We start from the raw sequence: 15,840 nt of genomic DNA on the forward strand, positions 1-15,840 counted from the left end.
CTGGGCCTAACCCAAGCTCTTGCTTGCTGGCATGGCAGAACATTTGTTCCAAATTAATTAAATTTGTTAAACTGGGAATGGCCAATGAAAATGTTTTCAACATCTTTTGACATCAGGGAAATAAAAACTAAAACTATCTTCAAATTTCATCCTACCCCAGTCAGAATGGTTATCGTCAAGAAAATAATTATTGACAATACTGCTGGTAGGGGTGTAGGAAAAGAAGAACCCTGATTCAGTGCTGGTAAGTGTGTAAACTAGTGAGGCCACCACAGCAATCAGTTTGGAGACACATCAAAAATTAAAATTAGAGCTACCATGTGACCTACTACACAATTTTTCTGTGTATACTTGGAGGACCCTGAGTCAACACACTGCAGAGAAACTTGCATATTCGTGTTTGCTGCAACTCCATTCACAGCTGCGAAGAACGAAACCAGCTTCAGTGTCTATCACTGGAGGAGTAGATGAGGAAAAATGACATGTATACACAGTAGGATTTTACTCTCCCATAAAGAAGAAAGAAATCTTGACATCTGCAGAAAAAAATGAAGGAACTAGAGATTATTATATAAACAAAATGAACTAGACTCTGAAAGACAAATATCATGTTTTGTTTTGTACCATATGTGTAGTCTGAACTTAAACCTCCCACTCCCTCTCCCCTCTATCTCCCCCTCTCTTTCTCCTCTTCCTTTCTCTTTCCCACTCTCTCTTTGTTTCTCTGTCTGTCTTTCTCTCTTTCTATCTCTCTCTGTCTCTGTGCATCTCTGTGTGTCTGTGTGTCTCTCTATGTGTTTCTCTCTCCTCTCTCTCTCTCTCTCTCCTGGATATATGACAGGAAGGTAGAAAAAGGAAAATGAGAAGATATGTTTATAAAGAATGCATCCAAAGTATTCCAAGTGATATTTGGGCAGAGTCTTCTAGCTCTTGAACCAGCAGTCAAACAGGCTCTTATAGGGTACATCAAAAAAGGTTCAACAAGCCAGCCTCATACATTAAGACTTGGGTTTATTGCTCATGAGGAATTAGAATTTTCCCTCTACCCTCCACCCTAAACCTCTCAGCCAAGATGCAGACATGCTGTAAATCCTGAAACATCTTTCTAAACTGAAGGAGATCATGAGAAATAATTATTTCTTTGCCTTCAACTCTCAAATAGCCAGTTTTCTCATTAAAAGCAGAGAGTAGGCATTTTAAAAGAGATTATTTCTCCCCAAAGAGAATAATGTTCAGTTTAATATTAAAATATCATTTCTTAGAGCCGGTAGTTAGACCATCTGCTCAGAAAAGTTATTAACTTCCTGCAGTAAGCTATGACTGAGAGATCACTGGCCAGAATGCCATTATCTTTTAAGGTTTTTATTGTGTGAACACTTATTGCCCAGGAACTCGAATGCATCGTAAATGGTCATGCATTGTTAACTATGGGTTGTACTGAAGTAACATGATTTTGTCCACTTAGATTTTATTGTGTTGCAGAAACATGTGGAGCTTGATCAGGGGTCAAGCTGAGCTGTACATGGTGAGATTCATATTGCATTTTTGGGTATGGTATTATCCTGGTCATCTCATCTGATATATTTGTACACCATACCTAGAAAGTAATAGAGATGAGAATGTCGGTCACTTGGAACATCTGCATCCTATCAATATATCTATCCCAAGAACTAAACTCTCTCTCTCTCTCCTCTCCTCTCCTCTCCTCTCCTCTCCTCTCCTCTCCTCTCCTCTCCTCTCCTCTCCTCTCCTCTCCTCTCCTCTCCTCTCCTCTCCTCTCCTCTCCTCTCCCTCTCTCTCAGTGAAGAAGGGAGTCAGTGAGTCAGTTTATATTAAATGTAGATGCCTCAGACTAGACTGTTCTTTGTTGCAGAGGATCAACCGGTTCACTGATGGCTGTTCATCAATGTCCCCTGTCTCTATTCTCAAGATAACACTAGTATACTTCTGTTGAGACAACTGGGACATCTGAAGGCATTTCACAGATCCCCAGTGGGGTGGAGAGATGAATAAGATCACTTTTGCTTGAGATCGGTATAATAAGGAAAGCCTCAACACATTTAATCCAGTCTTTCTGGGGTAGAAGATGGGTCCAGGGAGCTTGTCTGGGTTCTTGCTCTTATGTCCAGAGTTCATCTGAAGTAAATGCATTTCACTGTTCATTCATTTTAGTCCCAAGCTAATTCTCAAATAAGATGTAAGAAAGTACTCTATTCCTTTCACTTTGGCATTTTTTTTTAACAAGAAAGGAGTGATTTTTAAATGTCGTAGTCATGTACAGAAACAAGAATGTGTGTGAAAGCTTATCCCTACAGAGTGACTTCTTGGCTCTAACTGGATAATGTTGAACAATCTGCCTACAGGGGGCTTAGGTAGAAAAATAGATACATGTATGCATTCTCATATGGCATAGCTATACAAATATCGATTTAAAAACTATTTTCCTGTGTTCTCTTACCTCATAATTATTTATCCATCCCTATCAGATCCATTCATGTCCCTTTCAACCTAAAAAAATTAAGTCCAAGGCCAGTGTCTTAGCACAGAAGAATTTAGGTCCTCTGCTCTTACTGTAGCCCTAACCTTCATTTTTCTCATAACTCTGAATGAGTAGGATGACTCCAACCTTTAGATAAAGACAAAACAGGTTTCAAAAGACAAAACTGTCATTCACAATGTGTACCCTTTGCATGAGGTGTGGGTTTCCATCCTAGGTTCTCAATGTCTTCCTCTTTAAAGTGTTCTATGTTTCTTTCCCAAACAGATCAACATGATTAATGATTGAGCTCTAGAAAGGTACCCGGCACAAGCACAAATATACATGCATGTGCACATACCCAAATCTCCAAATTTCCTTTACTTAAGTGGTAGTCAAACTTAGGGGATTTTTAAAGCCTGTAACCCGTGTCTGTGGTCCCAGGACTCTTAATGTACCCAATCAGTCCAGAGATGCCACTGTCTGTTCAAATCTCTGTTTTAGGAATTTCTTTGTCTAGATTTCCACTCCAAAGGTTTGTCTACAAAGCAAGAATGCTAAAGAGAATTTGCCATCTTTATAATGGTGCCAAGTGCCTATTCCAATTGCCCTCCAGCTATTTAAGCTAAAATTGTGGTCTTCAGTTTCCATATCTATTAAAACTAATGAAAGATTTGTCTTTCTTGCTTATCCTATAGGATATCCTAGAGTTGATAGTGTTACTGTACTAAGAAAGTGTTTAAAAATTACATATTTGTAGGCACAATAAAGTTTTTTTGATCATAGCATACAGAAAGTAAATAAATTTAGTAGTTAAGCATGTCTTAAGGTATATCAAATTTGAATTAAAAAATAATTTTCCTGACTATGTACTTCCCCAAAGCATACAAAACCAAACAATCTATATCTTCCCTCACACACAGACACACAGACACATACACACAGACACACACACACACAGACACACACACACACACACACACACACACACACACACACACACACACACACACGGAAAACAAATAAGACTTAAAGAAAATTCTTCCCTCCAGAGGTTTCCCTTTTTCATTTTGATTCCTCAATACCCAGAGACATTTAGGAGGATTCCTGGGTTCTCCTGTGCCCATTACAGATAAGATTATCCTCCAGTCTACACTTTACAGAGACCCTATGAGAACCCAATAACAGTAATCCACTAATAACAGTTATCTTCCATATACAGCCTGGTCACCTAAAGAAAAAAATCTCAGGAGGAAGAGATAAATAAGATGTGAAATGTCCAGCAGATGATCGGGTATCTGTTGGGGTTTGTGGTGGCTTCACTCTGCAGTATGTTCTGTGTGTAATACTCAAGAGAGATCACATTTACAACTGTACTTCATGAATTCTTGTGAAAATCCATCTCCTATATTGTTATTGTTTAACACATTTCATATCACTAATTCTTTTTTTTTTTAAAAATACACTATTGTCTTGAAGGTTATCCTGAATCATTTAAGTGTGTTTCCCAGACTAAGAGTTTTCATGTAACATGAAGAATAAACCAAAGAAAAGCAGATTGTATCCTTCCTGGTCTGCACCACCTGCCTTAGCTGAGGAATCACATGCTATTTTAGAATGGTTAGGTTAATTCTCTTATGGGCTGCCTAGCCTGAGTACTAGAATTTTAGCTAAACAGTACTCACCTAAGAGACTGTAGATGTTAAGGAAACACAAGTGAAATATTTTAGCTTGAGACATCATAAAGAAAATGAAGATATTAAAAAGACTGCATTCTAAGTGAGACTGGATATGCCCAAGAAGCTTTAATTTACATAGTTATATATGCATCATATTTCAATGACAAATATATCAGGAATTATAACAAGAGCCTAGATTCTGTATGCTGAAATCTTTTCCTTCCTTCCTTTCTTCTTTCCTCCTTTCTTTGTCCCTTCCTCTGTATTTTTATTTGCTTTAAATTAACAAATAAAAGTATATATTTTATATGTAATAGATAGCTCAAAGTTCTGGAGGTGTGTTGAAATAGCCATCTGCTAGACTCTGCCCTTGTGCCTAATGGCGATACAGTGATAAGAGCCTGGAAAGATAAGGTCAGAAGCTGAGACAGGAAGTAAAAGACTGGGAAGAAACCAGCCTTTCTTTTTATTATACTATATGGGTTCAATGCTATCAGCTCTGGGCTACCAAGACAGTTTGAATCCATCTATGAAGATGGAACCACAGGACCTCCTTTCCTGACTTAGCCCAGACCATTTAAATCTCCAGCCACTTCAACACCACCACACTGGGAAACACCTCAGCAAAACAGCCCTGAACAGCAATCCCACCAAACCATAGCGCTTCCTTTATTGCTGCTGTTGAGAATATGTGAAATCTATGTGGCTAGCAATTTTCAAGAACTCGGTGTATCATTAACTACAGTCATATAGTATAGTAGTATATCTGTTGAGTATTCTTGTGGGAGTTGCCCAGAGACTTGAAACTACAAAGTTCCAGATTCTTCATAGCTTCAACTTTTACGTTACTTTAAACATTTCCCCTTTTCCTATTTGCAGAAGATTAACCACTTGTACTCCTGAAATGACCAGTTTTTGTCCTAAGAGCTCTCATTGTTGGCTGGTTTTTATAGAGATTTGCTCCCTCCAAATAGCTCTCCCCAAGGTCATTGTATCCCAGTGGGATTTTTTTGTCCTATTCTCTCTATGCTGTTCCATTTCTTCTTCCTTTCATGCCTTCTTCCCCATTCCTTACTCGTGTGCCTTAAATTTGGAAAGCATAGTTTTATAAGAAGTATACATTTAATGAAAGTCACCAGGAAGCTCCATACCATTACTGTGCATATTCTTTTAGTTGTAGAAAATCTCAAAGTACTCGCCCAAGAGACTGTAGATGTTAAGGAAACACAAGTGAAAAATACTCTAAGACTCAGAAACTATGCTAGCCTTATACTATAATTGCTTTAGAGTCTTGTTTTTAATCTCTTTTTTAATAAAAAGAATTACTGAGGACCATGAATATTTGAAAACAAGATTTATAACTTTCTAACAAGTTAAAAATGGCATCTCATCCCCCCCTCACAATACGAGAGAGACCTTAGCCCATTCTCTGTTTTCATTGCACTGTAATTAAACCCCGTTCCAATGTCAGTGGTCCCAAATACTACTCGTGATTTCTAGTTGATGGGATTTTGACAGATGGCCAGATTTTGCCATCATCTTTCCCAACACTGCTTCGTGTCAGGCTTTATCCTGTCCTTTAGGAACTGCCTCTCTTTGTTTTAAACAAGCAATTTAGTATTTTCTAAAAATTAATCTTTTGCTAGTAAATTTGGTCAATAGCTCATGAATTTTTTTCATTTGATCATTGGATGCCTTCTGTTTTTCACGTGGACGAGGTCAGCTGGTTCTGAGGTCTAGGCAAATTCTCTACAGAGTCCTTTCATGAACTCCCATGTTCAAACACTGCCCAGAGAAGACAAAAGCTAACTACCCATCTCGGTAATCGTTTATCTGAGTAGTTATTGTTTTAAGGAAGAATGGACTTTGTCAGAATTAGATTTTGTCTGGCATTGTTAACACTTAGGCAGCATGTAGCCCTACTAAGTGTAGGGACATATACTGGGGATTCCCAGACCCCAATTTCTCTCCATCCCTTTGAGGCTGTCCCAGGACATTCTGCTCTTCTCCAAGCTGCTGTGTTTGCAGCCTTGCTGCTGTTACCCTCTGCTGCTAGACTACTCCCGGTCCCGAGGGAGGCTGGTGATTCGCTTAGTCTACTTCCTCTGCTGTCCTTGGAAAGCCTCTTCCTCTGCAAGCAGTTTCAGGGATCAATTGTTCTTTGGCAGTGACTGAGACCTGATGACAATGGGGAGAGTTTTCATTTATTCTTCCTGCAGCTGCTGACCCCAGAGAGCATGACAGACTGCTCACCTCCTCACAGGACAGGAAGCAGCCTGTGTGAGTGCACCCTGGAAGCTAAAGGAAACACTCTCCAGTCACCTGTGCCAAAGACCACAGAAGCCAGCAATGTGATGGGCTGGTCTGCAGAAGAACAGGAGGTGTCTGTCTCCTCATATGTATGGAAACTGAGCTGCACGATTCTCTTTTTTGAATATGAGCATAGAGAAGTTCACCCATTTACTCATAAGCCCACCATCCACTATGTTTCTGGGGAAGAGTTAATGGCATTCAGAGGGAAAGCATGACTCTTCCTGAAAGAGACTACAAAGCTAAAAGGAAGAGAACATGGGCTCCAAGCTGATTTCATTGGCAATACTTTTGTTTTCCTATTTCCACAGTTTTTAAGACAAAACTGAAGAATTTTGCAAAAATAAAAAAAATAAAATAAAATCTCCTTTTTCCTAGGTATTTTGTTGTCTGATTTTTTTTTCTTTTAAAGAAAAACTTCAGTACCAGCTGACATGAATTAAAGTCAAATTTAGTTGACATGTGCAGTGACAGACCAAGAATTAAGCTGGAATGTTCCTTCTGAGGAAGGGAAGAGAGTTAAGGCATCTCCCCCTTGGTTCCCCTGTACTTCTTCCATGTCTCCGCCTACTGCTCTCAACCCATTGAGAATGTTTGGGATGAAGAGAACAGGAGACTATGTGACCTTGTGTGCTTACCAGTACACTAGAAAGTACAAGCCATGGGAAGGAACCCCTGCAGCTCTCTGGAGTCCTTTTTCCCCTTGGGCAAAATGTGTTTAAAAACTAAACCCTACACTGCAAAGGACAGGAAATCCTAAACATAAATATCACTTCTCAGTTACAGTACATTTTGCTTACTCCACTTCTCTTTCATAAACACATGCATATTCACTTAAAGTCGTCTTATGTTCCACAAGTAAAGAATTTGTGAAGCAAGGAAAGCCGGAGAATTCAGAATCCAGCTACCTCTCTGATGGCTTTGTGTTGATGAGTCACTCTTCATCAAAACCTGGGGGTGAGAAGCTCAGTGATTGATGATGGTTTTCAGGACTGGCAAGGGGCCTTACCCAGATGCTAATAACATTTTCCACTTACGTCCTGGTTTTAGAATGAAAATAGGAGAGAAAGCTGAAAAATATGTGAGTACATGCAGATTTTTGTGGACGTGCACTCCTTTTATATGGATTCTTTGTGAAATCATTACAGCTCCTTACAGTTATTCACTTGACTGTTTTCCAACTGCCAAATTAAAATGTTCCTTTTGAACGTGGACTCTACTTCTTTGGTATTTCACAACTAGCTTATGAAGTAGCACTAGAAGTTTATGGAGTGTCATAAGTTCTGTTTTAGAATAGGTATCTGTAAAGTGCCTGCCTCCTTCTGTGAAATTGCCTGCCACCAGCACCCTGAGAAATATCCTGGATCTGCTAACTGCTGCCCTCTTTCATGGAGTCTAGGCATAGCTGAGATTGCCTCAATAGAAGATGCAGCTTTGGGCTCATGCTTTATTGCAATGAAGATACTCAGGTTCACTGAGTTGCCTTTAATGTATAGCAATGAGAAGCTGGGAAGTTAGAGTTACAAACCATCTGATGATTAGACACTGGAGAAAAGAACAGAGCTGGGCTTCTGCTTTACCTTCTTCTCCCTTTAGTCCCTGTAATGACCACTACCACACCACCTTAACCACTACCAACATTGTCCCTAGAAAACCATTGCCTTTGGAAGAAATTTGATCATTGCAGTGAAGATCACTCAACATACAGACAAACCCACTCTGCTGTTCTCTCTGAGCACAGAGCTAGACTGTACATCTCAGCATCCTATGCACTAGATATCGCCATAGGACTGAACATCAGTCACGGGAATTGTGAACATCCTCTCCAATTGTGGCCCACTTGAATCTGCCCTTTTTTTTCATTTTCATTCACTCAGTTATTTATTTTTATTAAATTATTTATTTATTTACATTCAAATTGGTGTTTCCCTTGCCTGCCCCCTCACAGAGTTCTTCACCCCATATTCCCTCCCCTTTGACTCTGAGAGGGTGTTCCTTCCCCACTGCTCAAGCACCTACCCACCACCACCTCACCACTCCAGCATCTCCCTTCACTGGGGCATCATGTCTCTACAAGACTAGGCACATCCTCTCCCACTGAGGCTCCACAAGTCCTCACCTACATATGTGCCGGGGGCCACAAACCAGCCCATATATGATCTTTGGTTGGTGGCTTAGCCTCTGGGAGCTCTGAGAGGTCTGGGTTAGTTGATACTGTTTTTCTTCCTATAAGGTTGCCATTCCATTCTGCTGCTTCAATTCTTCCCATAACCCTTCCATCAGGGTTCCCAATCCCAGTTCAGTGGTTGGCTGTATCTGTAATTGTCTCAGTCAGCTACTGGTAGAGCCTCTCAGAGGGCAGCCATGCTAGGCTCCTGTCTGCAAGCATAACAAGACATCAGCAAAAGTGTCATGCCTGGACACTATTTTTCCATTGTTTTAACCTTTAAGTATCTGTCAGCCTGGTTTTACAGACAGGAGTCTACCATAATCGTCCTCTTAGAGGGTCCACCCAGCAGCTGACCAAAACAGATGCAGAGGCTCACATTAGACTGAGCTCAGGAAGTCTTGTGGAAGAATTGGGGGAAGGATTGAGGAACCTGGAAGCTGTAGGGACTGTATAAGAAAACCAATAGAGTCAGCTAACCTGGACTCTTGGGAGCTCCCAGAGACTGAACCACCAACCAAACAAAGAGTATTTAAGGACTGGATGTAACACTCTCTCCACACACATATGTAGTAGATGTGCAACTTGGTCTTCATATGGGTACCCCAACAACAGGAGCAAGAGCCTACCCTCACTGTTGCCTGCCTGTGAATCCTGCTCCCCTAACCGGGATGTCTTGTCTGGCCTCAGTGTGAGAGGATGAATGTAGTCCTGATGTGACTTGAGGTGCCAGGGTGGGTTGGTTTCTGGGAGGAATCTCCCCCTTCTCAAAGGTGAAGTGGAGGGGGTTGGGAAGAGGGACCATGTAAGAGGGGACTTGGAGGAGAAGGGTACTTCAATTGGGATATAAAGTGAATAAATAAATACATTAATGAGAAAAAAAGAGTGACTGGACTTGCCTCCTCCCTCCCTCCCTCCCTCCCTCCCTCCCTCCCTCCCTCCCTCCCTCCCTCCCTCCCTCTCTCCCAGGGTCACTGTATAAGAATCACATTAACTAATGCCCAGCTGCTATCTGCAAATGATTCCACAGAGCCAAGTTCTTTCCTATAAGGACCCATCCTGCAGCCATACTGGATTAGTAAGTAATTCAAAGAGAAACTTCTAGGGCTGGGAATGTGGTTCAGAGGGAGATTACTTCCCTTAGGTGTTCTAAGACCAGCATTGAAACAAATAATAATGAAAATACCACTTTTATTATATTGAACAATGTATTAATTAAAAGATGAAATAATCTGACAGAATGAACTTGAAGAAGGAAACATTTATTTTGGCAAATAGTTCATGGAGTGTCAATTCATTATGACATGGAAGGCATGGCGGCTGCAGAGAATGAGGTGTCTTAATGGCAACTGGATTATAAAACAGAGAGCTACACAGGAAATGCGGATGACCCATGACTTTCAAAGCCTTCTGTTATCATGCCATGTCAACCAGCTAGGTCCTGTGACTAAAATGCTCCAAAGAACACTAAATCAGTGCCACTCTTCAGGGACCAACTGTTTAAATATGTGAAATTCTGGGCATATTTCACACCCAAACCATAACAAATTATATGCAGCTCTCTGGAATCTTTTTCTTAAGTCTAGTCTAAATTTAAGAAATTATATAGGCCCCAGTGCTTCCTTTAAATAAATTTATAATTTACTATCATGTCATCTGAGAACCTACACTATAATGTGAGCTGCCCAGTAATGGGACTGTGACACTTGGTAGAAGATGAAACTCTTGTTTATACCCAACAAAATCAGCTACAATTGAAATCTTTCCACCCAGAGATAGCACACTTTGTATTCTATCCATGACAACCCTTTATGTCTACTCCTTATTGAATCTTCTGAAACAGAAGAGTAGATAACTTACTTCAGTTGATATCATTGTGGTAGGCTGTTGAACACCACATAGTACTTTGGTGAAATAGCCAGGGAGAATGACAAGTTTGAAGCCACATATCCAACTTATTATAAATAAAAGCAGTTTGTTTTTCTGAAGCAATAGTAAGGAATATCATGTTGGACCAGACAGATCCAGTGAGACCCATGGCTATCACTAATGGGCAAAGGCTATGTGTTAAGTGATAAAAAAAAGCACCCAAAGATCCATTAAATAGGCATAGGAGCTCACATTCTACCAACGTATTTTTTCCCATGGTCTATGCTTGTCTCAGAATCCAGCAGGAATATACCACTAACGTTTTGTACATCTTGCACAGGGAGCAACCTTGTTTGGAAACATCTTCTGGTTTTCTTTTTGAAGAGATGTTGGGCTCACAGTTTTGGATTGCAAACTGCCCAAACTTAGCACTTCTGTGTATCTCTCACGTTCAGAGTGATGCCTGAGTCTGTCCTCACGAGCACCAGCCCTTAGCATTTTCCACCAGATGACAGAAACAGTGTCCATAAATGACTAGAACATTCAAAAAGGAATGTTGATACATGAGAAATGGAGGGACTCTGGTTCTTGAAGAGATTGGAGAGGGAGGTGGGAAGGTGAAACCTTCCTGAAGAGTTGACCTACATGTAGGCAGGGCAGGGAAAATCAAGGTCTGAGTGATCACTTATAAAACTAGAACCTGTGTATGATTTACATTATAAAGATTAACTATTTCAAGTAAACAGCCACGTAGCTGAGGGGCCAGATTGAAGGATCTTATTTGTTGTTGTCAGTCCAAGGTCAAGTTACCATTCATTCTCTCTTTCTTTCCCTGCTTGCTTATTTGTCCCTCCCCCGCCTTCCATCTTGTTTACTGAACACATAGCATGTAATATACATGGCTTGCAAAATACTGAGGTTCTGAGAAAATTTTGTGAACCACAGGTCTACAGTCTCACACAAAATACTGGTCTGAAATTCAAGGTGACCGAGTCTGGCAAGCTGCAAGAGACAGAGGCATGTGGCAGCAAAGGCAAAAGAAGTTTAAATAAAACAATTCTTTCTATATTCTGGCTCACCCTGTCTCTATGAATTCTATAACTCCAACAAAGCAGGGAAAATACATAACAATTTATGAAGTTGTTGCTTCTCTAAAGGACTTGAAAGACAATGAAGGGCTTTGCCCTGAAGCTGAATTCAGCCTCCTGAAAGCCAAGGACTCTTACACTCAGAGTCTTCTTGAGTTTGCAAAACAAAGCAGAGGTCAGCCTGATGTTTTCCACTTTACAAATTTTCATCTGTCAAGAGAGGCTGAAGGCGCCACTCACACTCCATTGGATGCAAAGGCCATCAGCAACCAGACCTGGTCATTGTTTAACAAGTCCTGTCAAGCAACATCAAGTATTTCTTACATTTGTTTGTTTGAAGAACAAGTTATTTTGCTCTCTTTAACCACCCACCAGGCCAAAAGAGAGAGAGGGGGGAGAGAAAAACTGTTTAAACAAACAAATTTCATGAAACAGTCCGGTTCTTTAATTGAAGAAGGGCAGGCCATCTGCCTCATGGCACCTAAAATGGAGTTTTTTCAATAGCGTGAATAAATACAAATATAGATTGCTGTTTTAACCTAACACGTGCATATGCACACATGCAAGTTGTCCTCTGAGTTCTACTCATGTACCGTTTCATAGTCACACAAACGCACACATACATATATTCATTCATACATACGTACATACATACATACATACATACATGCATACATACATACATACATACACAACACCCCTTTGCCAACTGTCTGCTGAGAACTTTAATCCATGTGGACAGTGCTTTGCAAATCATGAAATGATTTTTAAAGGTATTTATCTTACTTACACTTTGCCATGGGTTGGGAAGGTAGTTCATTTTTGTGCTTGCCATACAAGCATGAGACCATGAACTGAGTTTCCTCAAACGTGTTAAAAATATATGCCAGTGTGCACACACTTACAATTCCAGCACTGGGGAACTAAAGGCAGGCCAGCCAGCCAACCTAGTCTATGTGGCAAGCTCCAAGGAGAGAGACTTTCAAAAATTAAGGTCCATGGCACTTGTGGTTAGTTTCTAGCTTCTGTGCTTGTGTACACATGCTGCCATAACAACATACATGTACCCCATCCCCAATCATACAGCTACCTTGTCACAAACTTGGGTTTGTTCATTCATTCATTCATTCATTCATTCATCATTTAATGGGTTTTAACTAAGGTATTCATCGGAGTTCCAAAAGGCAGGCGGTAGACAAAAGACAGATATGATAAGATTAAGCTTAGCTTTGTCTAATTCCCACTCTGTGCTTTTTGTAGTCATTCAGTAACCTTGAGCTGCAGACAAACAGCATCTAGAAAGGCAATTACAACTAAGGCTAGGAAGGCTGAATGCAAATGCCCAAGACTTGGAATCCTACCTCTGCTCTACACTTATCCCACATGACTAAGGTACAAGAGTCAAATGTGCTTATATTCAAATCTCAGTTCCCAGAATAACCTGCACAGAAATGCAACGAGAGTGTCACTTCCGAGAAAACTTGATCATGGAAAAACTGCAGAAAGGAAAGATCTGCAGGAAGCAACCCTGTGTACTGGGGCAGCTAGAAGTGCCAGGTTCCAAAGGGCCCTGCCTAGTCCTTCCTGTGTGCTCACTTGAACTCAGTGGGGACTTTGGTTTTGCAATTGTTTGGAACCCAGAACTTGTCCTGCATGGCAGTTCCCCCCCCCTCCCCCGCCACCCACCCACCATACTTCCACCCTCTTCTAGTCCTCTGCACGACGTTCCATGACTTAAAATAAAAAGGAAAACATTAAAACTCAAACAGATTATTTTAATTTGGGGTTTCTCAACCCCAAATTAAAGTCAGCACTACTGACATTTGGTTACTGGAGGATTCTTTGCTGTGGGGGCTGTCCCTGTCCATTGTAGGGTGTTTGGCTTCCTGGCTTCTCTCCCATTAGATTTCAGTAGTGGTCCTTCTTGTGACAAACAAAAATGTCTCCAGACATTACCTAATGTCCCCTGGGTACAAAAATCACCCCTTGTTGAAAACTGCTGCACTAATGATTTTTTTTTTAAAGAGAGGATACATCGTTGCTTTTTTTGCTTAATGATCTGGAAGACATTAAAAACATCACATGCTTGAACCATTGTTTGGGAGACAGACTTTGGGAGTTTTTAAAGCTTTCACGAGCTCCCTCTTTTTGTAAAGGATTATCAGTCAATGGATAAATTCTTTAAATTTTAGAATATGCCAATGTTGTTTTCATTTGTCTTCCTTGAGAAAATATTGGAACCACAGAGTATGGAGCCGATGCTCACAGGTGTGACTCTCACCACGTGCCTGTGTGATCTTCAAATTGATCCCTCTGGATGCCATTCACCTTAACTAAATGCTTAAGAGTTGCTACAAGAATTAAATTTTATATAAACACTCACTCACACACACACACACACACACACACACACACACACACACACACTCACACAAGGACACACATGGTCATGCAAATATGTGTATGTTCTGTAAAATATGTTACTATGTCTCATGCATTATTTTATAAGCCTGTTCAAGCAGCATAAGTGTTTGATAGCAGCTACTACTACTTCAAAATCAAAACTAGAGGAAATCAGTTGAGAAAGCTATCAGCAGTGTCCCTCGTCTTAAACAGCCAATAGATGTTTAACCCTGCCCCCATGAAGAGACATCTGAAGTTTTTTCCAAGAAAGCTCATCAAAAAACATTTTATAGCCTCTTACTTTTTTATTTCATTTTACCTCATTATTCAGAAATTCTCCTCTTCAAGTGGCATAGGTTTTATTTAATTCTCATCTGTTATTAGAGTATACCCAGCCTAAAAATTCATTTTGTTATGTTACAAATAATCTTTTTTTCTTTTTGTTATATGTATATGTCATTGCCTATGGTCTATTTGTTATAGTTTGAGTATGAAATGTCACCATAGGCTCATATCTTCAAGTCTAGGCCCCCAGGTGATAGCAATATCTTGGGAGGTTCTGCAAAGTTAATTCATGAGATTTCTTCATGAATTAGAAATCAGTAAGTGTGCATACTTCAGGATGAAAGTTAAACCTCTCTCACTGTGCTGTCCTGTTGACAGGTAAATAAACTCAATTATTGTGCTCAGAAAAGGAAGTTACTTTGATTTACTTTTTGATTTTTAATTATGTGTATGTGTGTGAGTGTGTATATGTGAGTCCAGGTGTCCCATGGAGGCCAGAGACCTCAAATCCCCAGGAACTAGAATTATGATAGGTGTTTCTGAGTCAACTTCCATAGGGCTTGAGAACTGAACATTGGTCATTTACAAGGGCAGTAAACATCAAACCATTTGTCCATCCAAAAAGGTGTCATTCCACCAAGATGCTACACCTCTGCAAAGCAGATGCTACAAACCATAGCTCACACCTGATGGAGCAATAGCTGCCTCTACCTTTTATCACCTCTTCCCATTCTCTTAAGAAGAACTGTTCAAAACAGCAGTGTCAAAGCCCTCACTGAGTTTAATTCAATAAAAAGCTCTTTCACTCAACTCTGAGCTTTTCTGACATGTTCCTTGGAATACAAGATGTTCATCATGTTGTGTTTGTATGCCAGCATTGTGGACTGCCTCAGAAATTTGGGTACCTTGTGCTATTTTGTGAAGAATTGTGTAGGTGCTTAAAGACTCCTCATAGTTTACGCAAAGTCACTCACCATGCATTTATGATGACTGAATTCATTATATAGTGTGTATGTCGAAAATTGTTTCATATACTCAAATTTTTTGTTTTTCTCAGTTTACAAAATATAATTACTACAGTAATACTTATTGTTTGTATCCATTTGCCTTTTGAGTCTTGTTTATAGACATGCACTAATTTAGAATGTTCTTCCTTGCACTGAGAGGTACCAACAACTGCTATGATTTATATAAAAATATGGCAAATTGTGTTTGTTATTTCTGGAAGTTATATTAGCCTGAAGTTTTTTTCCTTTCCTCTTCTCTCTTCTTTCCTTTCCCCACCCTGTCCAACTCTGACAAAAAAGGAATTCTTACAAATAAGAAAGTCCTTGAGAAGTGCTTCCTACAATAATGCTTTCTATTAGAAGTCACTTAAGAAACATTTCTGAAGACTTCCCAGAATAGAACTCAAAATTTGTATGGAGATTGGATATCTTGTCATTTTCTCTTTGAGGTAAATTAGGTCCCATATTTCAGTAAGTTCTTTGAAAGTTGCCAATTACTGGTTGCTTTTCTGGAATCTATCAATCCTCGTGACCCTGCAGATGCATAGGGAAAACT

This window comes from Arvicanthis niloticus, chromosome 11, assembly GCF_011762505.2.
Source record: "Arvicanthis niloticus isolate mArvNil1 chromosome 11, mArvNil1.pat.X, whole genome shotgun sequence".
Lineage (NCBI taxonomy): Eukaryota > Metazoa > Chordata > Mammalia > Rodentia > Muridae > Arvicanthis > Arvicanthis niloticus.